We start from the raw sequence: 13,479 nt of genomic DNA, 5'->3' as shown, positions 1-13,479 counted from the left end.
GGACCATCTTATGTACATCTTCTTCTACTAGGCCTTGTCTGAAAACTCCTGTAAGATTTGGTAATAGTAATTACTTACAGTTGGACAGCACTTTACAGGCAATCTTCATTTGCTCCTCGCAGCCAACCTGTGAGGTAAGTCACCTTGTCCCTATTTTATAGATGAGAAAACTGAAACAGAAAGCCTGGTGACTGCCCAAGACTGTGGCTAACAGAGCCAGAGCTTCTGATTCTTCTTCCAGAGGTAGGGGCCCTCACAGCTCCACCTGCTGCAGCTTTACTACTCAGCACACACACCACCTTACATGGCTGTTTTCTCTGTACCCATCTACATTCTCCATTCTTTCAAAATGTTTTCTGGGTAGGGATCATATCTTGCTCATCACTGTATCCCTCACAATACTTCTTATAAAGTTTTACTCATAGCTATCTTCAGTGTGTGTTGATTGACTGTATAAATCCTATGCACTCAGTGTATGTTTGTGTGTGTGTAGTATGTGTGTGTCTGGTGTGGTATGTGTGGCATGTGTGTTTGTGTATATGTGATGTGTGTATAATATGTGGTGTGTGTGCAATATGTGGTGTGTGCGTAGGGTGTAATTGTGTGATATGTGTCTGGTGTGGTATGTATAATGTATCCATACATGTGACGTATGTGTGCCTGTGTGTATAGGATGTATGTGATTTGTGCATGTGTGTACTCTATGTATTTGTGGTAGGTGTGTGGTATGTGAAAGTAGTGTGATTTGTGTGCATATGTGTATGTGGTTGTGTGGTTTGTGTGTGTATGTGTTATATATGTGTGCATGTGTATGTATGGTATGTGTGATTATATGTGTGTGATGTGTGCTGTGCTTGTGATATAGTTTATGTATGTGTGTGATGTATGGTGTGCATGTGATGTGGTGTGTGTATGTGTGATGTGTGCTATGTGTGTGTGATGTATGTGTATATGATGCGTGTGGTGTGTGTGAGACATAGTGTATGTGTGATGTGTGGGGACATATGAGATACGTTAGGTGTGTGCGTGATGTGTGGGAAGTGTATGGCATGTGTGGGATGTGTGTGTGTGGTGTGTGTGAATGAGAGATGGTGTGTGTGTGTGATACATGTGATTTGTGTGGTATGTGTACAGGGAGCAAGGTCAGAAGGCAGGGTAGGGGTGTGTCAAGCCCAGGGCCTGTGTCAGAGCTCACAAAACCTGTATCACCTCTGTGTTCACTGTGTACTCTGTGGACAATTCATAAGCTCTCCTTCCTCCTTTCTCCCCTTTAGCTTTTTTTTCTTAATAATGCCTGCACCCTCTGGCCTCTCCTTATCTCTTCTTCATCACCAGCCCCTCCTTTCTGCCTTTGTAACCTGTTTGAATGAGAACCAAGCCCTTGACAGACTAAAAGTATCTGCTTTTTAAGCATCATGACACCATAGCTTGTTAACAGCAACAAAGCAGCTTAGTCAAAAGCTCCAGGAAGAAAAAAATGTGTGGAGGAAAGCATGCGTGTGCTTGCAAACATACCATCTTACAAGTGCCCATGCCCTCCCACTTGGTAAGCCAGTCCATTTTCCCAAGAACAACAAAATTCTACTGCAGTATCAGTGAAATGAGACCCAGCTGATGAAGTGGTTTCCATGGAAATGCTATCACATGCTTGGCAAAAGCAGCCTGTTTTGTGCAAGAAAGAGATGGGAAACAGTGGCCTAAATCACAAGGGGTCTGACTCAACTCTGAATTCACCTCTTGTCACATATATTCCTTAGCTGGGTACAGGCCAGAGTTTGGGACCCAGGGCCTGTCCTTAGACTGCTCCCCATGACAGGACCTGGCAGGCCCACAAAGCCCCCTCCTCAGCCACAGCCATTTGTTTCCTCCTGGGTGCTGTGACCTATGTCCTGAGCAACCTGAGGGTATGCATTGTTCTTGAGCTTGTTGCCATTTGCTCTATTTGTTGGGTATTTGCCAGACACTATACTAAGTGCATGTGATGATCATAGATATGAAGCAGGTGTTATTGGGTCCTTACAGTCAAAAACACTCAAAGTCATTAAATTGCTTGGCCAAAGCTTCCTAGCTAATATGTTGAACAGGCAGGGGTCAAGCCCAGGCCTACATTTGTCAATGGCTATGCCCCAGACCTCAGAGCCTTGAAGAGCATCTGGTCATGTATGTGCAAAGAAAAGAAGGGGGGCGGGAGGGAAGGAGGGAAGCAATGAAGGAAGGAGGGAGGAAGGGAGGGAGGGAAGAAGATATTGCATATGAGGCATGTTAGTTTTTCAGTCTTGAGGCAGCAGTATGGCCATCCTGGGCAGGGGGAACTCCATGCTAATTAATTGACAATAGGGGTTCAAGGTCCTAATCCCTGCCCCTTTCACCCTTACTCCTCTACTGCTGTTTTTGCGAGGATGAGCCCCTTACTCTGGGTGGTTGAATTCTGACTACTCAAGTCTTCTTCTAGAGGAGATTCTTCCACAGTTGGACTATCTTTTTCCTATAAACTTCTCAACACAGATACTCTGGACTCTTGGCAGCCGGCCATTCATAGCCCAGCTGCCATCCCTGGCTCTGGCCTTGCCCCAGTCCAGAATGAGGATATTTCTGAATGGTTTAGGAGCTACCTAATTCTAGAAGAAGTGAATTGGCCTTTAAAGTAGCCAGGCAAGTAGGGCCAGTGTGGAGAGATGCTTTCTGAAACTCTCTGAGACTGTCATCTCTTTCTAGGTAAGAGAAGGGCAGGAGTGTGAAGCAAATGTGCACCTGTCTGAATGTTAACTAGAATTCGTTTTTCCTCTTTTCCTGATCCATGAAGGGGGATGAAAAAGCACTCTTTGTTCCTCATGGAACCATGGCTGGGGTCTCTGTCTGAAGTGCCTGACAAGTAGATAACTTTCTCCTGATTCTCCCATGGCTTTTCTCTTGTTCCCTCTTTGGACTTCTCACCCATGGCTTGTTCTTCTTTCCCAGAATGTGAGGGAGGGGTTTGAGGGCAATAGCAGAGACATATATAGGGCCCAAGGCTGGATGAGCAAGTTACCTGCTGTTAGAGTTAAATGGTGCTATATAACAAATTACCTCCAAACTTCATGCCTTTCAGACAACACCATGTTATCATATGTCATGATTTTGTCAGTCAGACAGTGGAGCAGAACCTCACTAGGTGATTGTTCTGATCACATGGCTTCGACAGAGGTCTCCTGGAGGTACTCAGGTGGAGGAAGGCCTGGCCTGGAGGGTCCAAAGTGGCTTTTTGGCATGTCTGACTCTATGCTGAGGATGCAAAGCTGGGCTCCATGGACTCTCAGTCTGAGAAAGTGCAGCTATCGTTACGTGGCTTGGGCTTCTCAGAGCATGGTGTTTAGGTTCCCAGAGAGAGTGTTCCCAGAGGAAACATTTTTCAGAGCAAGCACTGTAACAGAAAGTGGAAGCTAATAGTTCCTTAAAGTCTGGGAAGAGGGGAGATTGTGCAAGAATTTGCAGCCATCTTTAAATTCACCATACCTGCATTTTTGAGACAGTAGCAGAAAAAGAGGCTCAACACAGAATGTGATCCCACAGTTAGACCGAGTCATGGACTGCTCCTTTTTCTCTAGAACCAGTTACTTTTTCAGTCCTGAAAGGGCCAAAGAGGAAAGATTCAGCTTTGCTAATATTGCACATTGTAACATGCAAGCCACAGTTTTAGGTGTCTGCCTGACGGTTCCAAATAAACATCCAATAAACTTGATGGCCTCAGAGGCCCAGAGGAAGCAGAGTCCCCACAGAGGACAGGTGCCTTGTGCAAGGCACCGTATGAGACACTTGGGTAATAGAATCAAGTCCTTGTCCTAAGAACCCTGACAATCAGCTGTGACAATTGACTAAACTTTAGGATGGACTGAAAAATAGGTTGATGTAGATCCATGTTTTTCTAATTATCCTAAGGCCATGATCTTACCTCCAACTGGAGATCCTGGGTTCCAAATTCCTGCATCTGGCTCACATGGTATCTTCAAGGACAGATTCTTTGGAAAGCCCACCCATTAATTCAAGGCCATTCTCCAACACATGGCATAACTTCCCCATGCCACGGCCCTGTGTTCCTCTGTGTGCCCAGTAATGTTACCCTTCCATGGCATCACCCTCTGTCCTCCCTCTGCTTCCCTATCACACAGCTTTTTGTATAGCAACAGGGCCCCTCTGGACTTGACTGTTCCATCTAGGTGCCTGGTCCATGTTACTCCCTGTGAGAGAGGAAATATCCTTCTCTAGAGCCTGGATATTGGGAGTGGGAAAGGTCGATACACGCTGGGCCTCTGCTCCCCTGGATGGCATGTGGTATCTTGACACTTTGGGCACACCCCATGGGCTAAGTGGGCTGGGGTGTCACAGTCCACAGTGTCTAAGAGGGAAAAGATTATTGTGCTGTGGGGACCAAATGAGAAGTATTTCCATATCTTAGAGGACATTACTTCAGCTTTTCTATTACCTTTAACTCTGGTAATGATTATTTCTTCAAAGAAACATGTGTTTGGGAAGAAATAGAGTTGTAAGTGAAGAGAACACTGTGACTGGACTTCTGTGAGAGAGCAGTAGCTGTATACCCCAGGAACAAACAGTGTCCCATGTGAGAGGGACAAGTTGGGGGGGGGAAGTGGGGGCACTGTGCTCTGCAGAGGAGTAGCTGTGACATCTGGGGAGAGTGATTGAGTAAAGCCAGCATCATAGGCCCATGTGGCTTCATTTTTAGGCCAGAACTGGACTGGGCCTTTCTTTAAGGTTTCGTTTGCCTACCGTCATCCTCCCTAGTTGATAGATATTTTTTTAAAGTGTCAGGACTCTGCAGTTCTCTAAATGCTGAAATAAAAATAGTCTTCCATTCTCACTTCTTTCCTTGGAGATGTGCCCAACCCCTTCTCATCCCCCACTCCCGAAAGAAAATCCAGGATGCAAAGCTGGCCATACTTCCTATAGGACATATGGCTTTTTACCAAGTGCGGAGAGAAGGTAGTCTTGTGACGGTTCCAAATAAACATCCAATAAACTTGATGGCCTCAGAGGCCCAGAGGAAGCAGAGTCCCCACAGAGGACAGGTGTCTCCCTGTCTACACAGTGTCCTGGTGGTGGATTTAGGTGCATCATAAGGACAGACCTTGACCACATATTGCCAAATTTCTGCCCAGGGCAGTGTTAGTTCAGTGGCCCCATCCCAAGTGCGCTCATTTATTTTTTTCCTTGTTAAGTTAGTAAACCAGGCTTCACGGAGGTTATATTTGGGATGTATAAGGACTGAGGTCCATGTTTGCAAAATGAACAGGTCTCTCTGGTCTTTCCAACCTGTGTTGTTTCTCCTTCCAGAACAGTCTGACTTCCTAGGAAAGCTGGGGCTCAAGGTGGCTGCCATGTGCAGTACCTTTGGATGTGCTCCTGTCCAGGTGAGAGAGACAGGGGGTAGGGTCATGGACACAGAGATGACAGATGAAATGGCTTGAACTAGGAAGGGAAGGGTGAAAGGAGCATGGCTAAGGGATGGCTCATCAGGGAAAGGCAAGACAGAGCACATGGGAGAGAGATGAGGCAGAGGGTAGGTGGGGAAAGAGGGTGTAGGCAGATTGAAGTGAGTGTCTCAGTGAGACAGAGGAGCCAAACAGAAGGTGAGAAGAATAATATTTTTGGGGAGATAGAGTCTACAAATGGAAGGAAGGCAGCAAAAGCAGAGGGAGGTTGTCTGACCACCTGAGCACAAAGGCAGACTGCATTTGCTGTTGCAGAAGGGTCCGGGTTGTCCTGTCCCTGATGGCCCCACATTTCCACCCACTCAGAAACAACATGGCTGAGTTGGATGGTCAGCGTAAAAAAAGGTGGACTTTTCCCTCCTTGCTGCTCCTGAACCAGCTGCACCAGCCTTCTAGGACAATATACTTAGCACTTCTGAGGTGTGTTGGCTCTCACCAATGCTGTCCTCAGGGCCTGGGCCCAGAGGAGAGAAAGAAAGCCTAGGAGCAAGGCTACAGGGCCAGAGAAAGGAAGCCGACTGATCATTAGGTGCACTAGGAGTGCACTGGGAGACAATGGGGTTCCAGCATTGATCACAGATACACCAGGGAAAAGGCTTGTCAGCACTAAAGGGCACAGGACAGAAGTCCAGTCTCCTTTAGTTCCTGCATGATTGGCTATCACAGTGTGCCCCCTTGTTTCCTGAGGAAGTCCACAGTCTGGGAACTGGAGTGACATGGACCTTCCAGTTGAGGAGTCTCCAAAGGTCCAGCCTTTGCTTCCATGTAGTTCCTGGGCTCCAGTGTTGGGGAGGACAGGAGCTCTGGGAGGAGGTGTGTAGGCAGCTGGTTACTGACAAGGCCACTTCATTCCCAACTCTTAGAGTCACAAAATCATGGATATTGGAAGTGAAAGGACTCTTAAGGGTCAACTTGCCTGGATTTAGAGTCAGAAGATTGTGTTCTAATTTAATTTCTGTCTCTCTAGTAGGATGACTTTGGTCATATCATAGGCCTCTCTGAGTTTGTGTCTTCACCTAGAAAGTGGGAGACAGTGCTCCCCTGCAGACACATTTGAGTGCTTGAGCTGGTGCACATCCAAGTCAGTTGAGACTCCTGATACAGTGGTGCTTCATGTATTGGGTCACGTTGCCCCAAAAAGAAAAACAAAAAACAAAAAACTAATGAACATGGGGTCAGATGATTGTTATGACGATCAGCTCAACTCAGTCAGGAGGAAAAAACTCCCTCATCAAGAAGCATTATTCTCGATTAACCTGTTTTCTATGCAGCCCTGACAAGCACATCCCTGCTCATAGTCTGAACCCCATTGAACACTGTTTTGTCCTAAAGGAAACCCCAGTGGTGGAGAGTGAGGAGCCCTTGGCCATGAAGGCAGTCCTTCAGGAAGGCTCCTGCTGTAGGGGTGGAAGAGTGATTCCCTCCAACAGGAGACCTCTGTGCTGCCTTCCAGTGAGTGACCTGACAAGTGACCCAAAGGGATCAACAGAAATTAGTGGATTAAGAGAAGTGGTGTCAGCCCCACAGTTTCATTATGTTGTAGGTGATCATGCCACCCCCAGATGCCAGAGGGTAATTCCCAAAATAATGCAAGTCATTCTCAGGGAAACCACATGCATCTTCCTTTCCCTGAGCTGACTCCTGGCACCCACCCCCAACCTAGTGCAGAACAGACTCCATTCAGGGAGCATCTTAGTCCAGAAGTGCAGGGAGCCCCTCTCAGGGCAGGTTCTTCACTTCTTCAGCCACTACCCAATCTTTAGTGAAGACCCTTTGAGCCACAGCTCCTTTAGTCCAGGAGAATGACGACTTCCTGAGTTCATAGCTGTTCTAGGACGAAGTTTTTTTTTTTTTTAAGATTTTATTTATTTACCTATTGGGGGGGAGGGGCTGAGGAAGAGGGAGAGAGAGAATCTCCAGCAGATTTTGCACCAAGTGCAGAGCCCAGTGTGGGGATGGATCTCATGACCCTGAGATAACGACCTGAGCAGAAACCAAGAGTCTGCCACTTAATTGACTGAACCACCCAGGTGCCCCATGTTCCAGGAAAATTTTTGCTTTAAGTGCCTGGAACCCCTGGAACCCAAAACAAGATGACAGCTTAAGTAAAAGTTCTTATTTATTACCTTAAGTAACCAAATGCCAGTAAAGATTGGGGTAGACTGAGCCTTAAGGCATAACGGGATCCAGAACTTGAATGCCAGTAGGACCTTTGGCACCTTTCAGATGTGCTCCTGAAAGTTGGTGTGTTCTCAGACAGATGCTTCTCATTCAGCTGAACACAGGCTCCCTGGCATCTCTCAGGCTCACTGAGTCTCTTTGCTGTCAAGAAAAAGATGAGACCAGCTCTCCTATGTCTCAAAAACGTTTAGGACATATCTAGGAGAAGTTCTCAGCTTGGGTGGAGCTGTGGGCCTGCCCTATACAGAAGCTCTAATCAATCCACATGTCTGGGGGGTCATGAGGAGGATGTCTCAAAGTCACCTCAAACTCAGCATGTCATAAACTGAATTCTGACCCCTGCCTCCCCAACACCTTTTCTCTGTACTTTAGCAGGGCCAATGATATCAGCAGGCCAATGATATCAATGATATTAGTTGGCCATCCAGTAACAGCAGCCAGAAACTTGGGGTTCACCCTTGCTTCCTCCTTCACTGCCATCCATCCCCTCACCAGGTCCTTTAATTCTTTACCTTCTCTAAACTCATCTATTTCTTAGCATCTCCACTACAATCATAGTCCAAGTGAGGACAGTATTCTGCCTGACCTGGAGAAGCTGCCTTTGAGAACTAATGGCCAGCATCTCTGCTTGTAGGAGAATGGCCAGGTTCCTCCCTATACCAGTTTCCTATAGGTGCTGCAACACAACACCACAAATGGAGTGGCTTTAAATAGCACAAATTATATGACAGTTTTGTAATCAGAAGTCCGACATGGGTCTGTCTCACTGGGCTACAACTGAAGTATTAGTAGGGCTGTGCTCCTTTCTGGAGGCTCTGGGGGTGAATCCAACTCCTTGCTCATTCAAGTTGTTAGCAGAAGTCAACTCCTTGTTGTAGGACTGAGGTGCCCATTCCCTTACTGGCTGTCAGCTGAGAGTTATTCTCAGCTCCTAGGGCCCACAACATACCTTGGTTTGTGGCCCCTTGTGCCCCTTCAAAGGCAGAAGTGGCAAGTTGAGTCCCTCTCATGCTTCCAGTCTTTCCTGCCCCTTCTTCCACAGTTGCATCTGCCTGACCCACACTTCTGCTTTTCTCTTCCACTTCCATGTGATAATGTTGGGCCCACCCACGTGGATAATCTAGGATAATTCCCCATCTCAAGTTCTTTAGCAGTAATTGTATCTGCAATGTCCCATTGCCATCTAAAGCATATTCACAGTTCTGGGCACTAGGGTGTGGACATCTTTGGGGGCCATTATTCTGTCTACCATACCCACTTTGCTTGAAATATTTCACTGGCTCACTTTTGTTCCCAGGACAAAGAAATGCATCTATCGTAGCTTGAGGGACACGAAGAGATTTACTGCAATTGTGCCCCCTGTGAATTTCAACACCAGGGCAGCAGGGAAGGTCCAGGACTGCTCTATTCTTCTGGATTTAGGCCCAGGACCTGTGTTCAGGAGGTGGTAGCACCTTCATGACTATGAGCATCTGACCTCCTGATCAAGAAAACATAGTGATTTTTATTTTATTTTTTTAAAGATTTATTTATATATTTTAGAAAGATGGGGGAGAGAGAGAGCATGTGCACAAACAGGATGGGCAGAGGAAGAGGGACAGAAAATCTCAAGCCAACTCCATGCTTAGTGCAGAGCCTGACACAGGGCTCAATCCCATGACCCTGAGATCACGACCTGAGCCAAGGCCAAGAGTCAGACACTTAATTGACTGTGACACCCAGGCACTCCCAAAACATAGTGATTTTCAAATTAGGCTACCCCATGCACAGCACAAACAATGGTTATTCAGAGATAGAAGCCCATATCCTAGAGAGCACTAAGCATCCACAGGAAAGGTAGAGGAACTGTGGGCCTAGAAGGGACTAGGCATGACACACACATTTGTGCACAGGGCGGGGGGGGGGGAGTGTATGACAAGGGTTCAGGGATGCCGAGAAACCCTGTGTGAAACCCCAGCCCCTCAAACTACTTTTAATGTTGCTCTGCTGAGGAGATACTGCTTGAATCTTCAACAAGTCATTGCTAGAGGTGGCTTACTGTGTGTGCTCTAAATGGAAATTGCCTGGATAAAATCCTGGCTCTGCCACTCTCTAGCTGAGGGCTTTGGGCAATGACTTAACTTGTCTGTGCCTCAGTTTCCTCATCTATAACAAGACCATTGTGAGAGTCAATGAGTAGATGGTTGAGAAGAGCATGTGGAACAGAGTGAGCCTTGTTTAAATCTATATTATTATTGCCTATGTGACACTATGGAGGAAAAAAATCTACCTTGAATGCAGTGGTGGAAATTAGAGAATTTGAGGTTAGACAGACCTGGATTTAGATATCAGCCTCAAAATTTGCCACCCATGAAATCATGGGAAAATTTTCTTCTGAGTATTTACACCTATAAAATGTGGATAATTTTAGGAAGCTCAGACATGACCTGTTAAAAAAATATTTAGTATAGTGTATGGAACATATTGGGGCACTACATAAATAGCAACTCTTCTTGTGAAAAACCATGAATCCTACTCCTAAGGAGCCTCAGCCTAGAAGGGAAGAACTTAATGAAAGTTAACCACAAAGTAGAAATGCCAAGTGTCCCAAGAGTGAGAGATCTTCAGTTTTAAGGCTGACTCAGTAGGGAGAATCAGTTGCCACTGGGAGCATGAGCCCATGTTCTGCTCAGAGATGGGTGGATTAAGTTTCTCCTCACTTAGACAGTGAGTACACGGTCAAGCTTGGCAAGTGCATGGCACTTACATTGCCATGTCCATCCAGGGCCCCATTGACCCTCAACACCCCTCACAGCCATGTTTTCTGACTCATGACAGAACCACTCAATTTCACTCCACTCCTTCCTCCAGACAGTACCTACTAATCACTTGGGGCTGGAGCCCAGAATAAAACTAAGGGTTTTTGTTGTTGTTGTTGTTGTTGTTGTTTGTTTGTTTTGTTCTGTTTTTTTCCCCCTTTGAGTTAAATGTGAAAATGCATCCAAGAAGCATTCCAGGTGAAAACACACAGTTGTGCTCCCAGGTGTGATAAGTTGACTATGGGGAGACCCAGTGATGTTATTGGCCTGGAATGAACAGCATGAGAAGGTTGCAGCAGGATGTTAGTTGAGGAGAAGAGATAATAATAACATATAATTATAGATAATATGGACTTTGTATTTACTGTACTCTAGCACTAACTTAGGTGCTTCATATGTAATGCTTCTTCAATTCTAACAACTTTATGAGGTGCATTCTATAATAGTTCCTGTTTCATAGATGGGAACATAGGGCACAGAAAAGTTAAAAAATCTGCTCAGGATGGATGGCTAGTAGATCTGGGATTCAACCCTGAGCAGTATTGTTTCAGAGCCTACTTCTTCACACCTTGCCCCAGACTGCATGTAGATTGGGGAAGATCATGGCATGGCAGACCCTGAATAATGGAACTTACGGGCAACAGGGACTCAATCATAAAATAATTTTGAAGGGAGGTGATCTGGTCAGAACCAGGTGATCTGGTCTCCAGATATCAGTGCATAAATAAATCAGATGGGTTTGGAGACAGGGAAACCTTCCTACATAGGAGGAGGACAAAGGACAGGGAAGGAGGGTTGGGCTGTGTGCGTATAGTGGGAGCATGAGGCAATATTTGATAGCTGTGGGTGAGCTTCAAGCTAAGAGTCCCACTAGTTAATTACCAGGACAGAGTTTGGATAAAGCATTGGGATGATCAACTTCTGGAGCCGTAAGAGCTCAACGTGGGAGACTAAGTTGGTTACAAGTCAGGACATTGAAATCCTTTATCAGGGAAGGAGAGACAATAGAATACAGATGTGAAATTTATCTACAGTGTCTTCTTTCAAACATCAATACATTTTTATGAGCTTTATGCAAAAAATATCATGAGGAAATTTGGTAAACACAGGGGAAGTGCAACAGCAGTGTTCTAGGGTAGCAGAGTATCCATGAGATTTGTGATGATGCACTTCTCAGCATCAGTTCCCCTCTGCTGATGGTCACTCTGGACAAAACCAGAGTTTGGGCAGGTTGCATCATCAAGACCATGTCAGTCGGAGTATCATGAGGCAGAGAAACACTTGAGGTCACGTGTCCAGCCTTCATTTTGTGGGAAGAATAATTTCAACACATCCTTCCCAGAGAGAAGAGATTTCTTCTTTAATAAAAGTATAAATAAAGCATAAATAATGTTTTCCTGTGGTAGCTGATGCCAAATATCAAATGACAACCATTAATGCAGATAGTAAGATCTTATAGGTTAATGAAGTCATGCAGGAGGCTTTGTGGAGGAGGTGGGATCCAGCTGGAGTGGGAGGAGGGTAGGACTTAGCTAAATGACAGGGACATCCTTGATAAGAGATTTGCATGATTATGTGAAGGCAGAAACACAAAGCTTGGTGAAGAAATAATTCAGATCCCATCTGTGGGGTGGAGAGGACAATGTATTCAGTGACTTGAGTGCTCTTTCCCTGCTCTGGAGGGATGGGAGGGTCTCATTGTTCACTCATGGTTGGGGCATTGGCTCCACTTCTGTCCATGATCTTTTCCAAAAAGACTGAGGGCACTGGCCAATGTCATACCCTTCTACTCCAGGATAGGACAGTAGAGAAAGGACAGGGAGAGGGCAGAGCTCAAAAGTTTCTGACTAAGACCCTTGCAAAAGTTGTGGAACTGAGCAGGCCAGTGCTAAATAGATGGGTGAACTAGGTTTCTTCCACTTGTCTTTATGTCCTTTATAGGTTCTCTAGCAATTTCTCTTTTATTCAGTTAGCATTTAAGGAAGTCTTTTTGAGAGTCCGTGTATCACAGCTGTGCTAGAGGAAGTCAAAGACAGGAGGGTTTGTTTACACCTGAGTCACCCAAACTAATGATGATTAGCATACTCTTGGGGGCTTGACAGGCTGGTGAATGCAGGAATCAACAGGACAGAATTCCCGGATGAAGGGGAACTGAAGAGGGATGGACACTGAGCATCAACTTAACCCAGTGTCTTCTGGTACTCTCCTCATGTCACACACTGGAGGATATGAGGCTTTGCTTTAATTCTAGCCATACTTCTCAAGCATGAGCCTGTGTCAGAATCACCTGGAGAGCTTGTTGTCAAGGACCTGATTCAGTGGGTCTGAGGTGGGTCCTGAAAGTTTGCATTCCTACCAATTCCTAGGTAATGCTGGCACTGCTGGTTTGGGGACTATCAGGACAATTGCAGAAACCACTGTGTTTCCATGTGCCAGGGTCCAGTGTTCAGGGGAAGGGGTTCCGGTGAGGAGAGAGAGGTAAGGTGGGAGAGGTCGGCAGGTGGGGATTTGAATTCCAGCCCTGCCATCTCTTCCAACGCCAGCTCGATGCCATCCATCTGCTCCTCTACCTTCCTGGAGCTTCATCTTCCTATTTCTGTGAAATACCTGCTTAGCCATTAGCCAGTTCATGGGCTTCTTGTGAGTTATTGTGAGATAACATCACAGAAAAGTGTTCTAAGCTATAAATGGCCATGAAAAGCAAAGATTTGCTATTAAATCATTTTAAACACTTGCTGCGCTCTGCTCTGCACCCACCCCTCTTCCTTTGCTGGAGGCAAGATGATAAACAGGATGCAGATCCTCTTCTCATAGAGCGCCAGTCACTCTTGCATGCCCAGAGGCTGCCCAGCTGCAATGTGAAGTCCAGAGTGTTCTCAGAGCCTTGCATCATTTCACAGCATGGGCAGCCCATGCTCTTTGGATTCAGCAGGAGCTCCTCTCTGAAGCCCAGCCCATCAGTTTCCCTGGATGCCTGAGTGTGTTATATTAAGGTTGTGGCATCTGGAGAGCTC

Source organism: Leptonychotes weddellii, chromosome 11 (genome assembly GCF_054177405.1).
Source record: "Leptonychotes weddellii isolate Sample4059 chromosome 11, ASM5417740v2, whole genome shotgun sequence".
NCBI classification, from domain to species: Eukaryota; Metazoa; Chordata; class Mammalia; order Carnivora; family Phocidae; genus Leptonychotes; species Leptonychotes weddellii.
This window is presented reverse-complemented; position numbering follows the sequence as displayed.